At 39.9% G+C, this 20,696-nt stretch overlaps 1 long non-coding RNA gene across 1 annotated transcript in view; it reads left to right on the top strand.

The window, feature by feature from the left end:
- The first annotated feature begins 8,206 nt into the window (after nucleotides 1-8,206).
- The window catches only part of LOC116523669, a 52,181-nt gene continuing 39,691 nt past the window's right edge, over nucleotides 8,207-20,696 (top strand). The window contains exon 1 of the long non-coding RNA XR_004257098.1: nucleotides 8,207-8,585. This is a non-coding gene — a long non-coding RNA (uncharacterized LOC116523669). The remainder of the gene's footprint in view (nucleotides 8,586-20,696) is intronic.

Here is a 20,696-nt window from a genome sequence, read left to right as displayed (position 1 = left end):
ATTCTCCATTAACAAAACCCACACACTCTCTTGTGGCCCTTGTAATATGATATTTTCACTTTGTTCCAGGGGGCTTCTACATCCTCTTTCCTTGCTGTCACTCAATTCTTTTGGGAAATTAATCTTTGACACAGGACATGTTTCTCTTCCTACAACTTCCTTGTAGTTGTTCTCGATTACCACTAGTTTCTTTTACTTTTTTATTTTTCATTTTATTTTTTTTATCAAAGATCCACTTCTGACACTATTTAACAATGGTCTGTCTTATATTCAGAACATCACCTTGATAAAAGCACCTTGTATCTCTCATTGATTCTTTTTTTTTTCATCATAAAGAATAAACATAACACAGGCCTGCGAATAAAAAGCTGCTTGATTATTTTCATCTAATTTCCATGTATTTTGGTGTGCCGAAAACAAATAAAATATTGAAAAAACTCCTAGACGTACGTCATGATTTGCCACAACATGCAAAATTGTCTTCAAATTTATCAATTTCTTTTTAAATTTTTGATATTTTTTTATATTATGGGTTTTTTAACCAAATTTAAAGTCCAAATTACTATTAATTAATTCACATAAGTGCATTTAAGATATAAAATGCCAAAAAAAAAACCTTAAAGGGTTTGTCCGAGTTATGTAAAAAAAATATAGCACTGTAATTTTTAGGCAATAACAAAGATCCTCGCCACAAGAAGATCGTCGGAAGAATGCTGAAAGCATTTCAAGCTTTAGGTTGCCTGATGAGTTTGAAAGTGCATTTCCTCCAGTCCCACCTTGACTACTTTCCTGAAAGTTTGGGAGCTGTGAGTGAGGAAGAAGGTGAACGATTCCACCAAGATATTAAAGAGATGGAAAGGAGATACCAGGAAAAATGGAGCATTACAATGATGGCAGACTACTGTTGGATCAGTGGTGGGTTTCAAAAATTGTTGGAACCTACTCTGTGGGTGTGGCCTCCTTTGTGGGAGTGGCTTGCCACCCATGTGACCGGATGGGAGTGGCTTGCCACCCATGTGACCGGATATGAAATTATGAATTAGTACTTAGGTCAGTCCAAGTAGCTATTCAGAAACTCTGGCATTGAAGCATGCAAGTCTTAAAGCCATCAAGTTACAAGATCCTTGCCAGTGGTGGGTTTCAAAAAATTTTGGAAGCTCTTCTGTAGGTGTGGCCTGCTTTCCGGGTCCACTGGTGGAACCTCTTCTAACCGGTTCGGTAGATTTGACGAATCGATTCTACCGAATAGGTGCGAACTGGTAGGAACCCACCTCTGTGTTGGATGCTTCAGAGAGACATTCCAGGTGCTACTCACAAGCATAAATGCACCAAGAGGAGCCTCACAAGGAAGAAGAATCGAGTTTAATGTGTGTAGGTGAGCTCATTTCAGTTCAAAAAAGGATTTTCAAGAAAATGTTGTAATAAAACTTTAATTTTATAAGTCTATTTCCATTTATTTTGAGGTATTGCCTTATTTAACATAGTTACCTAAATTGTCAGGAAACGTGATGTCCTCCTGGAGGTCATTTTCAGATTCAGCGCACCAAAAAACATAAAAATTGTGTGGAATAACAATTTTTTGCAGACCTGTCATTCCTTTGCTATGTGTGTGCATAAATAGACTTATACTTAAAACACACAGTCAAAACAGGTATTTCTTCCTAAGCAGATTCAATTTTTCATCAGGCAAATTAAATGTCAAGGAAAAAATGTGAATGTTATTAAAGCCTACATGAGATTACTCTTCATCTTCCTGTAGCACATAGACATGTGAGTAAGTGCCTAGCAGTAAGTATTTACTTATTTCTTTTTCTCTGGAAGTTTTGAGGAAGTTCTTTGTGTAGGCTGACACCATCTTTGCATCAAGCACATTCTAATGTGCACTAGTGATTATTATAGGCTTACCCGGAGTGACAGATTAATCTAACGAAGGCACAGTTTAAACAAGCAACCGCATTTTTTCCTGCCTCCTACTTCACTGGGCTTTTAATCATTATGTCTGTGGAAGAGTTCTTGCCCATTATTTTGTAAGCTTTTAGGTGACTTAATAAAGTCATTATCTTAATATAGGTGTAGTTTAAGAGAAAATATTCTGGTAATTTGACCAACATAGCCTCCTTTAGAAGGAAAACAATTAGTTGGCTTGATTCACACATCTTGAACTATAAAGTGGTTCATTTGGCTTCCTCGTTTTTGTTTATTCAGCAAAACAGACAATGTGCACCACGACTGGACTCACAAAATAATCAACAACATGCCATGGCTAATATACACCAATAATTGTTATCACACACGAAACTAAAGAAACTTGTGTTGTGACTTTAGATGGTAAGGGAACACATTTATCAAAGCAATATCCAAATGAGGAAAATAATTTATTTCAAAGTTTGGAGATAGACATGATTCACTGTGAGAGAATAAATGATATAAATAAAAACATTAAATTGTGTGCTTTATGTCCTTTTCATAGGACAGCCAAGGTGGCGCAGTGGTTAAATGCAGCACTGCAGGCTACTTCAGCTGACTGCAGTTCAGCAGTTCGGCTGTTCAAATCTCACCGGCTCAGGGTTGACTCAGCCTTCCATCCTTCCGAGGTGGGTAAAATGAGGACCCGGATTGTTGTTGGGGGCAATATGCTGACTCTGTAAACCGCTTAGAGAGGGCTGAAAGCCCTACGAAGCGGTATATAAGTCTAACTGCTATTGCTACTATTGCTATTGCTATTTCAGGAACAGCCAACCCCGCAGTCATTAATTCACATTTCTTGTTATCCATAGAAAAACGAACACAAATCTCAGAAACAATTATTGATATTTCTTGGAGACAACTATTGGCTCAGTGAAGTTTTGAAATAAAAAGTATTAAGGTGAAAATCCAAGATAAGTTCAAAGCACCACTAAACTGGTAGTTAGTTGCAGAGGATTTGGATACCTAGACTGGTATGCATCTCAAGTTTGACAACTATAAGATGCATGGATTTCAACTCCCAGAATCCCCCAGCCGTCATGCTGGCTGCAAAATTCTGGGAGTTGAAGTCTACATGTAGAATTTCCAAGGTTAAGAATAGTGATTTCTAGACTAATACAATCCCCCCTCCCCTCCTCTCTTTCCTGAGGTGGCGCAGTGGTTAAATGCAGCACTGCAGGCTACTTTAGCTGACTGCAATTCTGCAGTTCGGCTGTTCAAATCTCACCGGCTCAGGGTTGACTCAGCCTTCCATCCTTCCGAGGTGGGTAAAATGAGGACCCGGATTGTTGGGGGCAATATGCTGACTCTGTAAACCGCTTAGAGAGGGCTGAAAGTCCTATGAAGTGGTATATAAGTCTAACTGCTATTGCTATTTCCCTTTTAAACCCATTACTTGAGTAAGGATGATGTGCGTTGAAATCTTTCTTGCCAAGCTGTCAGCTGAACATTTTTATTTCCTTTTGGATTCCATATAACATGTTCCCACACTTCAGAAGAAAGAAGCAGGTAGATGCGGATGAAACTTCAGTTTTATTTCTGGTTACTCCGTTGAGAATGTAAAAATAAATCTGTGGCATCGTGCTAAGGCCCATCTGAGTTCACTGGTTTAGATGGTGGTTCTGGAATGATTGTAAGCAGGAAGTGGAGCTACAATCCTTTCCTATTGCTTTTCCCACCAAGTGGAGACATAATAGCTACAACTGGAAGTAGCACAAGCTTTTCAAAACAAAAAGCATATGCCAGACCTGTCCAATTCTTTCTCTCTTACAGGTTGACTTCCTCAACTTCATAATATAGAGAAAAATATCATTTGCTTAAATTTATCGTGAAGAGATTAATTAAACGCTTCTGCGATGGACGTATTATGCTTGAATATAAGATGCTTATTTCTATTTATATCATACTAAGCAAAGGAATTTTCTAACTTAACTTTCTGAAGTTAAATCCAGCTTATACTGTAGTTCTAAAATTTTAATTATACTTCTCCATGAAATATGAAATGTACCTATGTCATAATTTTTTTATTCTGTTATGATTTTGCTCTGAATTATTTTTAAACGAAATCCAGCACTTCCTATTTCAGATTTCAGATGAAAGCACGTGTTAACTTTTCTTGTTTAGGAATTTGACTACTTTTAGTCAATGAAGCAACATTTCAAGATATGTAGAGATTAATAATATCTCTTTTTACTCAGGAAACTATTTTTTGTACCTTCTCAAATCTCTTTATTTTGTAGAAACCTTTTTTTTTCAAATACAGTACAATTTTAATATTACATTCAATTAAAATAAGGTAATATAGCCAATTTTATACACCCTGTGCAGAAATAAAGTCCTTCAGTTCTTTCGCACCTGTTTTTGGACAGATGATATGCTGCTAAGGAATGTACCAACTATTCTGCTCTAGAGGAATAATTTGTCTTTGTCGAAATGCAAATATTTTATATACTGTTTTCTTCTTTGCCTAATGCTTTGCACTGTGTGAACTGATCTGGGTTTTTTTTTTAAGGTGTGTGTGTGTGTGTGTGTGTGTGTGTGTTGTTGTTGTTGTTGTTGTTGCAACTGCTCTGGGTCTCAAAAATCAAAAGATGAATATGGTTCTGTATTTTAAATGATCACTTTCCATACAAGGTGGCAAAATTAATCAGTTAAAAGTATAATTTGAAGAGTTATTTCAATACTTTTAGGCAATTTCACTCTTTGATTTATTGATCTGTTGACCACAATTGACAACAATACCAACCACAGCTAAAGATATTATACCACATAGGATCCAGTGAGAAGAAAGAGTGTAGAAGAGAGGGGCTCAAATGAATCTTTTACAGAATCAATTTTCTTGATGTCTGAAGACCTAAAACTGACTCAAGACTTATGTATACTCAATAATGCATTCCAATATGGACAATTTTGTAGCCAACAAATTATTAGCCAACAAGGAAGCTAGAGTAGATATCCATCACATCTGGGGACTTGAAAACGGGGATTTGTTGTCATATAACTCCTTGTGTAGGTGTGGCGGTCACCCATGGCCCAGTGTATAACAGGGCATGCGCAGCCACGCTGAACCACACAGGAAAAAACAAGTCCCAAAAGATAAAACATCCTGAACAGGATTTGACCATATATAGACAGAACTTCCCTGAGCAGTAGATTAGCAATTGTAGTTTGACAGGCTGTCTTAAATCACATGCTGATTGCTCCTCCTGCCTTTGTCCTATCTCAATAAAAGGGGCTCCCAGACCCCAATCTGGGTCGCCTCATCCCGAGAAACCTTGTGTCCGTGTCTTTTCTCAACATTGGCCTCATGGGCGAACCACGGGTACTTCACAGGGATTATGACTTTTTGGCATTATGAAAAAAACCATTGTAATGTAGTGATTGGCACCAGAGACTTCCAGACTTCTGGCAAGCCATTCTTGCTCTGTGCAATCTGCTACACAGGTTTGCTACGAGACACTTTGTGTGAGAGAAAGAGAAAACTTTATAAGTTATTCTGCTCTCCCTGAAGTAAGAGTAAGATAAAATGCAATAAATAGAACTGCAAAGTGATGCCACACACCTGGGTTCTCCCTTGAGGTCAATAGATTTGTATCTTTCCAGAAGCACCAGAAGGACTTGTGCCAAAGTGGAAAACATTAGACCACATCTTTGCATGTAGCAGACTACAATGCTTAACAATTTTTATCAAGTCAGAGTAGAGATGAGTTATACCATTTCTAGAACAGCACTAGTTTTATAAAGGTCCCTTAAAGTAAAAAGACTTGAGGAGGAGAAAGAGAGAGAGCAGGAGTAGGGAAGAGGTAAGGAAAGAAGGAAGGAGAAGGAGAGGAGGAAGGAAGTAGAGAAGGGAGGGAAGAAGGAAGGGAAAGGAGAGGAGGGTGGAAGGGGGAGAAAGAGAAGGAGAGATAGTAGGAAGGGAAGGGGAAGAGTGGAGGAGAGGCAAGGAAAGAAGAAAGAGGTAAGGAGAGGTGGGTGGAAGGGAGAGAAAGAGAAGGAGAGAGGGCAGGAAGGGGAAGAGAGAGGGTAGGAGTAGGGGAGAGGTAAGGGAAGAAAGAAGGGGAAGGAGAGGAGGAAGGAAGGAAGTAGAGAAGGAAGGGAGGGAGAAAAGAAAGGGAAAATAAGGTGGTGTTACAACAGGCGCTAGGGATGGTAAACAAAGCAACCCAAATTGTACCTTATAACCTTTTAAATGGAATAACAAAAGTATAAGAATGGCAAAGAAAAAGAATAACTATATGAATGTATACCTATAATTGTATGTAAGAGAATAAATCATAGCAATAGCAGTTAGACTTATATACTGCTTCATAGGGCTTTCAGCCCTCTCTAAGTGGCTTACAGAGTCAGCATATTGCCCCCACAGTCTGGGTCCTCATTTTACCCACCTCAGAAGGATGGAAGGCTGAGTCAACCTTGAGCCGGTGAGATTAGAACCGCTGAACTGCAGATAGCAATCAGCTGAAGTGGCCTGCAGTACTGCACTCTAACCACTGCGCCACCTCGGCTCCTAGTAAGAATATAAAGCATAATATAGGTGAACAATATTTGGTTATGAATAGCTAAGTATAAATAAATACAGAATAGTACATAAAAATGGATAACGAATAAGAGGATCATGAATGCAAGATAGAAATGTATAGAAGGGAAAACACTAACTGCAAAGAAACCGATACAGAACTGCTGTATGATATACGATGGAACTTCTTGTTCCTATGTTGTTTTAAGTCATGTATTTGTTTTTGTTTATGTGTTTAAAATAAAAATAAAAAAAATAAAAAAAGCATTTCTGTTGGGAAGATTAAATGATACCACAGAGAAAAAAGCTACACACACAAAAAGAAGAGGAGAAAGAACCTTCTCCCCTGGGATCCTACTGTTTTATCTGCAGAAAGCTGAAAAATAGGAAGGCATTATATGGACCACTGTCTCAATTAGAGCACCCAAATTTTGCTCGCTGAATATAGTCCAGATTTGGCATACAAAAAAAATTGTACTTCAATGTTTTAATGATTGACGAATGATGAAATATTTGTGTTTTTTAAAAAGAAATAAAACTTTTTAATATATATATATATGTATGTGTGTGTGTGTGTGTATATATATATATATATATATGTATGTATGTATGTATGTATGTATGTATGTATATATATATATATATATATGTGTGTGTGTGTGTGTATGTATGTGTATATATATATATGTGTATATATATATGTGTGTGTGTGTGTGTGTATATATATATATATATATATATATATATATATATATATATATATATATATATATATATATATATATATATATATATTTAAAGTCACAACCCCTGGTATGCCCAAATATGGGAGGAAGATCATACTTCCATTCTCTGTCCTTCGGCTCGTCACAAGAGACCATCCAGACAGAAACCCAATATTTTTTACTGTTGCCTTTTTGTTACATTTGTTATATTTGTGCTGATAAATAAATAAAGGGAGACTAGTATAGATCTATTTCAAGCTATTTAGCTCTCATCGATTCCCAGCAAGGGTATGGCTAGCTGATGAGAGCTAAATAGCTTGAAATAGATCTATACTAGTCTCCCTTTATTTATTTATCAGCACAAATATAACATATATATCTGGACTATATATATATATATAGTCCAGATTTGGACAGGGTACCAAGAGGTGGGACAAGGCTGGGTTGTACCATTCCAGAATGCAAATGGGAATCACTCTTCTGCTCTGGCAATTCCTTTCTTTTGACACAGGGATTTTATTTTTTCCCCAGAGCGGAAAAAAAGAAGGCAGATATAGAAAACGTTCGGCGTCCTTGCAGTCACTTTTTCTAAGACAAAAAAGCACGATATTTACCCCCCCTCCCTTTGCCCCGCGTTGCCCACCCGAAGTGGCACAGTCCAGCCCAACACTCCGGAGTCTCTCGCTTCGTTTGCAAGCCTCTTGTCGGCGCAGCGCCCGCAATTGAAGCCGGGGCGGGGTCTCTCCTCCTGCGGGCTTCTTGAAGCGGAGCCAGGTGTGCTGGCCAGCTGTTTCCCACTCCCCATACTCCCCCCCCCTCCCTCCCGTTGCAAATGGGTCAAGACAAGGATGCTTTTGGCGTGGGCATCCTGGGCCGGAGGGAGGAGGAGTGCCAGGCTCCAGTAGGACGTGCGTAAAGGAAGAGCGGCTTGCAACCAGGCGCACCGCCTGGGGTTTCCCCCCCCCCCCCCCATTGATTTCTTCCCGGGGCCGAGTTCCTCTTGCATCCCGCCCCTTCCTCGCTCCGGTCCCGCCTCCGACTCCCCGGAGAGGCCGCCCAGCGCCAAGCCTGTTTGCCACCGCCGCCTGCCAGCCAGCTCGCTCCCTCCGTCTCTTGTCCCCCCACCAGCCTGGCGCTTGCTCTCCAGCTGCTGCTGCTGCTGCGGTCGCGCAAACGGGCTGCAACTCGCCACCTTCTCCTGCCTTTCCCCCCCTCCTAAATCCACCGTGCAGCAGCCGGAGAGCAGCGGCCCCCGCGCCGTCCAACCGGGACCCGAAGACCCCCCCCCCAAAGAAGGCACTTCTTGCAAGCCGGGGCGGAGAAGGGGAGACGCCCCCCCCCCCCCCGAGGCCGTTGGGCAACGGAGCTCCTTGAAGGTGAGAGCGAGGACAGAGCCAGCCTGGCAATCGGTCGCTTGCATGTCAACCCGCGCCCCGTCAAAGAGGGACCCCCCCCCCCCCGTCTCTCTCTCTCTTCTCCCCGGGAGAGAATGAAGGATCTGCTGCTGGATAGGAAAAGCGATGCTGCTGCTTCTGCCTTTCCCAAGTCCTGGGAGGCCTGGTTTATTTTGTCGCCCTTTGGACGTTGGGCGTTCAGCTGCCAGCCGGAGCTTGGCGCTGAGCAAAAGGCACTCGAGCATCCTCTCCCCCCCTCGGCTGAGTTGCTGCGGGCGAGCGTCTTTTTCCTCCGGCGGGGCTTGGTTTAGATGGGCTGGCAGGTGATTTTGGGCCCTCCAGGATTTGATTGACCCTCTTCCATCTCTCTCTTTCTCATTTAAGGTTGAGCTTTGATTGTTTTGGTGCTTTGGGGGGTTCCACCACAAATGCGCGCGCAACAAAAGCGCGCCTGACTAAAGCGCGGGGACAGAACCGCGCGACGAATGAGCGACGAATGAGCCCTAAAGCGCGCCGACAAAAGCGCGCGCCGACGGAAGCGCGCTGTAACGTAACCCTAAACCTAACCCTAAACCTAACCGTCAATCTTACCTTAAATTAAATCGCGCTTCTGTCGGCGCGCTGTTGTCAGCGGGCTTTTGACATCACGGTTTTAGCGCTGCGGTGTTGTCGGCGCGCTTATGGCGTTCGCACTTTTGTCGGGTCACGCTTTTGGGTCGCTTCCCAATACGGTATCGTGAGAATGCCTTCTGCTAGGTGACAAGCCATAGCTTGGCTGGATGAGGGTTTCAAATAACCTGGTTTCTCATCTCCTGCAGTCCCAGTTATTCTGGAGAAGAAATAACAACAACAACAACAACAACAAAAGATGAATGTCTCTGTTGTTTATTTTTGCATGCATGTTGTTTCCCCATAGAGGAATTCAGACATAAATACTTCTCAGTGCTATACTGGGAACCAGATTTAATCGGAATATTCCAGTCATGTAGCTGCTGACAGTTGTTTGAAGGAGTATCTGAAATTCACCTATTGTGTTTGTGTTTCGTTTGTAGAAGTTAACTAATAATAATTGCCGTAAGTTCCTTTCGGGAATTACTTCTTTCTTTTTTTAAAAAAAAGGGGGGGGGGACAAAACAAGGAAACCACTTAGGTCTTCAAATCCTGCTGTTATCCTCTCCAGTTTAAAAGAAAATACATTTCAATGTGCAATGTCTATAAGAAAGCCAGCCTTTTACATTATTGCTGACTTAACTGTAGGTGTCAGAATCTGCTTTCCCTGGCATGCATGCGTACAAACATACATACACATACACATACATACATACACACACGTTTATATACATTTATATATGTTTGCAGTTTTATACTTCCTCCCAAAGAGGCCAGTGGAGGGCTTCCTGTTTATTTTCAAGCTGCATTTAGCAGTGTGGGGAGTAGTAATAAAGGCGTCTCCCTAAAATCTCTCCAATTAGTGCATAAAAGCTTCATTTCTTTAGGGAGTGTCAGTACTTTTGGAGGTGTTACTGTATTGCAAACTTGGAAGAGTTGTTTATTTATTCGTTTGTTTATTTGTTTGCCATTCATTGTCTCTTATACGTATCTGTTGTATTTTTGGAAATAACTGCATTAGAGAGCCATTTTTGCCCAAGGCAAAATCTCTTGTGCGATTTATACTGCTGTGAATTTTCCCTGTTTGTGATAGAAAGCGGCTGTTTGCTGTTTATGTATGCCGGTGAAGAATAATTCTGGAATGGTGGGATGAGTTTGCCCATTGCATGCTAAGTATTCAAAGGCGTATGAATTGAAATGGCTAGGGAATTCTGGGAGTTGAAGTCCTCAGACGGTGGTCAAGGTTGGAAATCTCTGCCCTACAGCTTCGAGATTGCAGCCAAGACAGTTCTCGTTTTGTCTGACAGATGATTTCAAACGCACTGCTGTTCCCCAGAATCAAATTTCACGTTCATTTGGTGCTGCGAAGAGTTTCTATTTGCGAAAAACTACTTAGAATTCAAAAGGAATTAGTTAACCTAGTGTAGCCCCTTCTCCTCAGTTCTGAAGCTGAGATACTATGACGAAATTTTCCCAACACATGTTGATTTATCTTTTTTTTTAAATCCTCTCCAGAAGGGAGGAGATTTTACAGCTTATCCTAATGCTGAGAAGTTTTAACAGTTGGCGTTTTCTCTAAATCTCATTTCCTTATAATATATATCATATTAACTTTTTGGATGATCAGATTTACTTACACATTAACTTCATTGATTTCTGTTTAAATATTTTGATTAAATCATGCATACCTCTCATAAAATTCTAAATAATAATGTCAGATTAGTGATGCTGCCGTGCCTGGTTGTCTAGGGAATGATTCTTGGTCATATAAGCAAGTTGGTATGAAATTTGTTTTCAGTATTCTGAACATATACAATCATATTTTAATATAAGAAAAAGGACAGTAGTTTTATTAACACTGAAACATTGTAGGTAAGTTACTAGATGCTACAGTGTAACAAGGGAGCCCTAATCCTTAATTGAACCATATGAATATACCAAATGTAATAATAGCATGATGTAGAAAAGGGATTCAGACTGGCAATTTACTATAGTTGCACATAATTTCTGCATTCTTCTTACTGGCTGTTATGTCTGAGTGTCTGACTCTATTTTGATATCTTAAAAAAACATTTAACGGCCTCATAATTTTAATTATAACAGAAAGTTGATATATGTTTTAGGCTGTGCGTTTTGTCAGTGTGTTCCTCAGGAAGTTTTGATAATTATAATTATGTTTTTTTTGTAAAGTTTAAAGACAAGGATGGACTGTCAGAAATTTTGTGTGGTAGGTGGAAAGATTTAAGCACTGGGTATTGTTCAAAGTTCTGGTTTGCAGCTATGTTGATAATACCTGTATTATATATCTTCAGAATGACAAGTCCCAAGTATTGTGACTCTTATCTTTTCTCAATTCAGTAACGTATGCTGGAACTCCATGACATATTCCCTTTTTGATAGCTTATGTTACAGCAGCAGCAGAACACAGCAGGGTGTGTGTTTTGTTGTGCAATAATATTGGCGGCTGAAAGCCATTTTTCACTTTCTGTCTTTGGGACTGGATGTTAGTAGACAACATCTGTGCATACTTCCTTCTTACAACATTCAATATTCTTAAAGATTGATAGACAGAAGGTGGGTGTTTTTGTCCAACAGAAATCTTTTTTTTAAAAAAGTGAACTTCAGTCTTTCACATCACTGCAAATTTTTATTTATTTTTTCTTCTCTCGGACTTCCATACGTTACAACTTTTTAAAGGCATTTATTTCTTATCTTGTTCGACCAATATATAGGTTTGTACATGGGTTTATGTATGCATGCATTTGGAAAACTCAAAGAATGGAACATGATGTGAAAATGGTCATTTTTTTTTTTTTTTGTCATTTACTCATGGTTTGGTTTCAGGATAGTTTTCGGGGTAAGTGAGAAAACATTTCATCAATTAAAAAGTGCCTTGCATTATAATTGTTTTCCGACTAACGTTTTTGTGATGGTTTGAAAGGGAGTGATATCTCCATATCTTACTCCACCGTTCTAAGATTTGATGCTAGAGGCTTCTATTGTGATAAAATGTTTGCCATACGGTGACGCGTGCTGGAGTTTAGGGTCGTAGAATTGATCCCGGAGTCGGTGAGAATCATAGAAGTGGAGTAATGCCTTGCCACTGAGTTTAGAAAATGGACTTTTTAAGTATGGGAGTGGAGGTCTGGAGTAAAAATAACACCGTGGTGGGCCTGTCTGTTGCTATGCCAACAGTGCTCTGTGAGCTGTCACATTGTTCGTCCGCGGGTTGCTTTTATACAGTATTGGCTTGCCAAAAAGATGACAACAACAAGCCATGTTTCCTGCTATGGCTGTTCTGCATGATGCAGTTGTGCCCCCACAACTGGGGGTATAGTTGGCCAAGAGTAAATGTGCCATTTAAGGAAATTTCCCTCTTTCAGTTGTGACTGAGGAACATCCCTTTCTGCCGCTAGTGGCTTTATGGTTTTGCATACTGAATGGCTGTTGTTAGACTGAGCTGAGCTATCCCTGTGAATATCCTTAATTTTGTCCTATTTATATTGTGCTTTTACGTTAGGGGTTAGAGTTGCCCTCACAGCAAGCAACATGGATATATAAATAGTGACTTCTTGCACAATGGCAGACCAAGAAGATCTTGGGTTCACCGCTGTATCTTCCTTTTTTTTAATATAAATTTTTATTTTAAACACATAAACACATCAACAAAAACAGACACATGACTTAAAACAACACAGGAACAAAAAGTTTATATCATACAGCAGTTCCGTATCGGTTTCTTTGCAGTTAGTGTTTTCCCTTCTATACATTTCTATCTTGCATTCAAGGTCTCCTTATTCGTTATCCATTTTTATGTACAATTTCTATATTTATTTACACTTAGCTATTTATAACCAAAGATTGTTTACCTATATTGTGCTTTATATTCTTACTGTCATTTATTCTCTTACATACAATTATAGGTATACAGTCACATAGTTATTCTTTTTCTTTGCCATTCTTATACTATTGTTATTCCATTTAAAAGGTTATAAGGTACAGCTTGGATTGCTTTGTTTACCATCCCTAGCGCCTGTTGTAACACCACCTTATTTTCTCTTTCTTTTCTTTTCTCCCTCCCTTCCCTCTCTACTTCCTTCCTTCCTCTTCTCCTTTCCCTTCCTTCTTTCCTTACCTCTCCCCTACTCCTACCCTCTCTCTTCCCCTTCCTGCCCTCTCTCCTTCTCTTTCTCTCCCTTCCACCCTCCTCTCCTTCTCTTTCTCTCCCTTCCACCCACCTCTCCTTCCCCTTCCTTCTTTCCTTACCTCTCCCCTACTCCTACCCTCTCTCTTCCTCTTCCTGCCCTCTCTCCTTCTCTTTCTCTCCCTGGTGTATCTTCCTAACTGCTTCCTTTGGGTCAATTATGCCTGAGACAACGAATTGGACTATGTCTCTTTCTATAGCATATGCATCTGGCAGTATTTTACATGTGTTTGTTTTCTAGACTTGTGAACCATGGGAAGAAAATGTGAAAGGATGGGAAAGAAAGAGGGTGTGTGTGTGCTTTTTAAAATCAAACTTTTCTATCTTTGCTTCGGGTAAATAGTATAATTTATATCAAAAGGTATAGGGTGTTGTTTTTGATTTTTGTATATTTCAATAATGTTCAGGTAAGGGGGACACACAAATAAGTACCCTCTACTGTGGATGCTTTTTTTTCATTAAAAAAGAGGGGTCAGACTAAACTATCCGTGACTATATTTTATTGTCCTATACATTGGAAGTGTTGGACTATATTCTGGAAATAGTAGTAAGTTGCTTATGCTGTTGAAGAATCTTATTCTTCAACAGCATAAGAAACGTTCTATTATTTCTCCTATCACCTCTTGGCTGGAGGTGTGTATTTTTAAGAGAACCGGTGTGATAACAATAATTAAAATGTAGAATTGTGTCTAGGAAGAAGCCCAATTGAAACCCTCCTTTGATGACTTGGCCAAGCATTGTTTTTTTTAATCCTAAAAAGAGAGGGATGAAAATTTTACCTTGATGAGATAAAATGAGGGAAGGTTTCCATTCGGACTGCCTTTTGTTTTAGGGGAAAGACAGGACATATGTACAATAATAAGAATAACAAAATAAATACACTTATAAGAGGACTGATGAATGACTTCCATGATTATTATGCCTAGAAAATGGAGGTGCAGGGTTATATGAAAGATGCAGTTTGAGAAAAACCCGTGACCCGACAATTGCGTGATTCACATATGCGCGACGACAAAAGCGCGATGTCAAAATCGCGCGCACAAAAGCACGCCGACAAATGCGTGATGACAAAAGCGCGATGACAATCACAATTAGGGTTAGGGTTATAACGTACGTATACGCGTCCCACTATGTAGTTTGACGCGATTTTGTCGGCGCGATTTTGATGTCGGGGTTTTGTCGGCGCGGTTTTGTCAGTGCGCAAATGTCGGTGAACCGAAAACCTAGTCTTCCTCTTAAGAAAAATAAGTATGACTTGTTCTTCTTGGCACGCCATCAACCTTTTAAACTTCTTATTAGTTCCTTTAAAATCTACCTGCATGGGGTGATTATGACGAAATTCTGTTCATTCTTTAAATGCAAGTAGATAATATATAACAATAGCACATAGCAATACATGTAGTCTTTGACTTACAGCCAATTGTTTAGTGGCAGTTCAAAATTATAACAGCACTTTACAAAATGAGTTAGGATTGTTTTTCACACTTACGACCTTTTGCAGGTTCTCCATGGTCACATGATCAAAATTCGGCTGCTTGGCAACTGGCATGTATTTATGACAGTTTCACCATCCTGAGGTCATGTGACCACCTTTTATAGCCTTCTCAGCTAGCTTCCAACAAGCAAAGTCAGTAGAGGAAGCCTGGCTCACTTAACAACTGCAGTGATTTGCTTACCAACTGTGGGGGGGAAATCCTAAAACGAGTCAGAATTCACTTAACAACTGCCTTGCTTAGCAATGGAAATTTTTGGGTCAATTGTGGTCATAAGTCAAGGATTACTTGTAGCATAGAATTATTGACTTAAGAAATGTCAATTTGCATTTTAATTTTTATTTATATTACATATAATCTAACATGTCACCCAATGGTGAGATTCAGCCGGTTCGCACCTAGTCGGGAGAACCGGTTGGTAACTTTCTAAGCAGTTCGGAGAACCGGTTGTTGGAAGAAATCTCCTTTTGTTTTTTCCCACTTTACAGGGCTAATCCTGTCAGGAAGGCAGGAAGGAAACATTCTAGTGTTGTTTCTAGCCTAATCTTTATTGACCTGCTTACAGAAACTGCCTCTCCAGTTAACCCTTACTGCATTGTAACAGCTAAGGTGAAGCGCCCATCGACCTGAGTGACCTTGAGTTGGCCACGCCCACCCAGTCACATGACCAGCAAGCCCCACCCAACCAGCTGGTCATTAGGGCAGAGAACCGGTTGTTAAATTATTTGAATCCCACCACTGGTGTTGCCTGTAGCTAATCATAATCATAACTGAAGCTGTAGAAGCTTGACTCCCGAGTGAACAAATAGAACCAGGGTTTTATCGAGCCGAGGTGGTGCAGTGGTTAGAGTGCAGTACTGCAGGCCACTTCAGCTGACTGCTGTCTGCAGTTCGGCGGTTCAAATCTCACCGGCTCAGGGTTGACTCAGCCTTCCATCCTTCCGAGGTGGGTGAAATGAGGACCCGGATTGTTGTTGGGGGCGATATGGTGACTCTGTAAACCGCTTAGAGAGGGCTGAAAGCCCTATGAAGCGGTATATAAGTCTAACTGCTATTGCTATTGCTATTTTATGTTGAATATCTGCAAATTTCAGCCAGACGTACCCCTGGAACCACTTTCTTATTATCAGTCAGAATCATAAAGAGGAGGAAGCAAATGAAAAATAAATGGAATTTGTATTCAACACTGCAACAAAAAATATTCACTTTTTATGAATTTATGTTTGTGGTATGCCATGCAGGTCTCAACAGTGCCTGAATGAGAGGTCATTTAGAATCCCAAGTAAATTCCTTTATGATTAATGACAAGAAATTAAAAAAAAAATGCTGACATATTGTCTTCTAATCTGAGTTGAACATGGGATTGGACAGGGATTCCTAATTCATAGCCATAATCCAAAGCATTTTTGAAGTAATAAACACAATATATTTCTTTAAGTTTCTTGATACTATTGTACTTTCAAAAGCCGATTTCTTGATGGTTAGAAAGAAGTAACCCTTACACAAATTGTTATAATGGGAGTTGAAACTTCTGCATTCGCCTACTTCTCAAGTGCGGTTTAATAAAATTCACTTTGTAGAAAATACATTCGGAATGAGCATCTGAGAAGAATTTTTAACCAGTAGCCAAAGTGGTTAAGAATTTGGGGTGTCATGGTATCAAAATCATAGGAAACTCTAGAATAAAATGTATCTGTTGCATTCAGCACAAATTGGTGGAAACAAATGTTAAACTAGTGTTAAACTAATGAACATATTGGGTATGAGAAAATATTTTTGTTTCCTATTGCTTTGCGTATTCAGAAATACTGTTGCAAATAATTCTATTGGTAAATAAATAAAGGTAGCAACATTGTATACATGCAGTTGAATGTAACTTTAAAACTTGCAGTAAAATGTCATTAAAGGTGGCATTTTCATAAAAGAATAGTGCTCAAAGCTATTCTTTATAATCTGGAGATCTGGAGTATCTTCAAATCAAAAATACATAGTCCTGGACCACCATTGAGCCCAAACTTTATGTTAAGTGAAACATTTGTTAAGTAGGTTTTGCCTCATTTACAACTTTTCTTGCCACGGTTGTTAAGTGAATCATTTCAGTTGTTAAGTTAGTAACACGGTTGTTAAGTGAATGTGGCTTCCCTATTGATTTTGTTTGTCAGAAGGTTGCAAAAGGGGATCATATGACCATTTCTTAATAGCAATAGCAATAGCAGTTAGACTTATATACCGCTTCATAGGGCTTTCAGCCCTCTCTAAGCGGTTTACAGAGTCAGCATATCGCCCCCACAGTCTGGGTCCTCATTTTACCCACCTCGGAAAGAGGGAAGGCTGAGTCAACCTTGAGCCGGTGAGATTAGAACCGCTGAACTGCAGATAACAGTCAGCTGAAGTGGCCTGCAGTACTGCACCCTAACCACTGTGCCACCTCGGCTCTCCAATAAGGTAAAATTCTATGAAAGGACTCATTCTTTTTAAAAAAAATATTTTTATTAACAAATATGTAAAATACACAGAAACAAAACTTAGACGTACACCACATTTACACAATACAATACAAACAGGAGCTTCCTGTTCTTTCTAATAGCAATCATCAATCGATACCGCTCACCTTATATTATTTCCCCTTCTATTGTATTTCATTTGGATTTCACCATTCTTAACCCCCTTATTTTACTCATAACTATTATTTTCAAGTTTTGTTATATTCCTTCATTGATTTTTGTTTCTTTCCTCCATCCACCTATACCATTGATCCCATATTTGCTAGAATTCTGATTCTTCCTTTCCCTGGATTTCTTTAGTTAGTTTATCCATTTCGGCACATTTTCGGTAAAATTCTATGAAAGGACCTGAAAAGCTCATTCTTAATAAGTTAATAAGTTGGTTCAACTAGGCAGACAGATGCATCTCTCAAGAGCCAAGGTGGCGCAGTGGTTAAATGCAGCACTGCAGGCTACTGCTAGATCAGCAGGTCAGCGGTTCAAATCTCACCGGCTCAGGGTTGACTCAGCCTTCCATCCTTCCGAGGTGGGTAAAATGAGGACCCGGATTGTTGGGGGCAATATGCTGACTCTCTGTAAACCGCTTAGAGAGGCCTGAAAGGCCTATGAAGCGGTATATAAGTCTACTGCTATTGCTATGTGGTGCTGTGTGAAAACCAGACCATTGTGGGTAGAACCAGAGTCACTAAAACACAATTATTGTGGCAGTTTCCAAAAAATGAAGGTTAGCAGAGTTTCAGTTAGTGAAAAGACTTCCTGTCTGCACAAACATTGCTCAGTAGTAGTGGAAACCTGGATAAATGAAGTTTCGTGAGTGCCTTTTGTCACATTGGCCAGGAATGTTAACTGAGAGAGATCCTGATTCTAATCTATCCTTTGGCACAACCTTTTAATCTTAACTCTGGGTGGGTTGGTTTTTTTGTACTTGCAGGCACCTGTATTATATTTCATTTTCCCCTTGCTACAAGGCCTTCAGGAACACTAGTTTGTCCTGACACACACTTTGGGGATTATTGCCGTTCGCTCATAGTTTATGTGATCCCTGCAGCAATGGTTTATATTACTAAGCTATTAATGGAACAGTTACAGAATCCTTTAAAAAAAAAGCACCAGTGTTTGGGAGCAGAGCAGGGTAATGTGTTCATTGGCCAGATTAATTTCTGATCAAAGAGGGAACTTCTTGTGGGGGGGGGGGGGGTTCATGGCAAAATGGTTGTCTCTGAAGGAGAGCATTGAGGTGGAGATTGGAGGTCAAATGTAATTTCTGGCCAGCAAGGTTTCTCTGGAAAAAGGAGAGATCGTGAGATCACCCACCTGCACTCTGGAGAGTTGCTCCCCAGTAGACTGAATAGCAATAGCAATAGCAGTTAGACTTATATACTGCTTCATAGGGCTTTCAGCCCTCTCTATGCGGTTTACAGAGTCAGCATATTGCCCCCAACAACAATCCGGGTCCTCATTTTACCCACCTCGGAAGGATGGAAGGCTGAGTCAACCTTGAGCCGGTGAGGTTTGAACAGCCGAACTGCAGAACTGCAGTCAGCTGAAGTAGCCTGCAGTGCTGCACTCTAACCACTGTGCCACCTCGGCTCCTGAAGGAATTGAGATTTTTGCATTTGGCTGGTGAGTTGAGTGATTTCAACCAAGTAAACCGTGGGTCATCAACCTGGTCCCTACCACCCACTAGTGGGCGTTTCGGGATTCCAGGTGGGCGGTAGGGACTTCGGAGATTAAAACCTCCTTTTGAGCGAGTGGGCAGGCGCGAGCACAAACATCAATAAACCAAAGTGCGTGTGCACGCAAACACGTGGGAAGAGGAAGGGGAGGAATGGAGGAGCCGAGGTGGCGCAGTGGTTAGAGTGCAGTACTGCAGGCCACTTCAGCTGATTGCTATCTGCAGTTCGGCGGTTCAAATCTCACCGGCTCAAGGTTGACTCAGCCTTCCATCCTTCCGAGGTGGGTGAAATGAGGACCCAGACTGTGGGGGGCGATATGCTGACTCTGTAAACCGCTTAGAGAGGGCTGAAAGCCATATGAAGCGGTATATAAGTCTAACTGCTATTGCTATTGCTATTGATAGCAGGGACAGGCAGAAGCTACCACATATCTTGTAGAATCAGGCTGTAGAATCATATTATGAGCAAACAGAGAAACCGTCTGAATATCACCGAAAGAGGAGACCTTAGTTTGTTCCTTACGAAAATCGAACCAGATATCAAATATTTAGTCTCGCAGCATCAGCCTCAAAGATCTCATTAATCTTATTAAAGCTAATTTCAATTTACTTTATTGTTTTCTAATTAAACTTTATAAAGTTAAAAACATTATAAACATGCATAAAGTAGAAATAAAAAGATAAATGTACGTACATTTCTTTTTTTTAAAAAAACACCCTCCTTTCTAAAAAATATTCCTCACTTGCGCAAAAACTGGTGGGCAGTAAGGAAATTTTTCCATCAAGAAAGATCCATTACTGGGCGGTAGGTAGAAAAAGGTTGACTACCACTGAAGTAAACTAAAAAATGATCAAAGGTGCTAAAGAATATGTTTGTTTAAAAGGCCTTTAGTTCTATAAAAGGACCACAACTGGTAAATGATGTTGAATATTCATATGCAGTGGATAAGTATAAGTTGCTCCATTGTGATTTCTCAAATATAAAATGAGCTCTCCAATTTGGAAATGACACGTTTTTTTGTACGTTGGCAAAAACAGCATCATCACATTTGGTATTGCATTATTTAAGTAGCTAATCTCTTCATCAAATAGTAACTGATCATTAAAATGTTGGTTTGGCCCAATGGATTACTTTAAAGAGGTTCTTGCAACAAACCCTGTTTAGTAGACATAATGCTGTCATTTTAAACATTTATGAAACAGAAGAATGTAAAAGAAAAAAATGATAAGGCTTTGACCCAATGTCATTAGTAAGATTGGCCATTGTTTCTGACCTTATTCTAGAAAATAAAAATAAAAATAGCAACATGAAAAGATAACGTTAGTGTTAGGAAGACAATAAAGAATATTTCCCTGTCCATTTTCAAAATACGGCTGATAATTCTCTGCTGCTTTAAGTACGCCCACAGATGTGGAATACTTTTGATTATGAATAGTATTGTGTTTCTACAATGAAAGACAGCTGATATAAAAACAAAAACAAATTTATATCTATTGTTCATTTTTCTATGCTGAGATTTGGTTCAACCATTACATGCCAGGTGTAAACAGACATACACCAGCTTTGCCCATGAGAGAGATGGTTCCAAATTCCAACACAGCAGTGGC

Source organism: Thamnophis elegans, unplaced genomic scaffold (genome assembly GCF_009769535.1).
Source record: "Thamnophis elegans isolate rThaEle1 unplaced genomic scaffold, rThaEle1.pri scaffold_88_arrow_ctg1, whole genome shotgun sequence".
In the NCBI taxonomy this organism is placed as follows: domain Eukaryota; kingdom Metazoa; phylum Chordata; class Lepidosauria; order Squamata; family Colubridae; genus Thamnophis; species Thamnophis elegans.
This window is presented reverse-complemented; position numbering and strand designations above follow the sequence as displayed.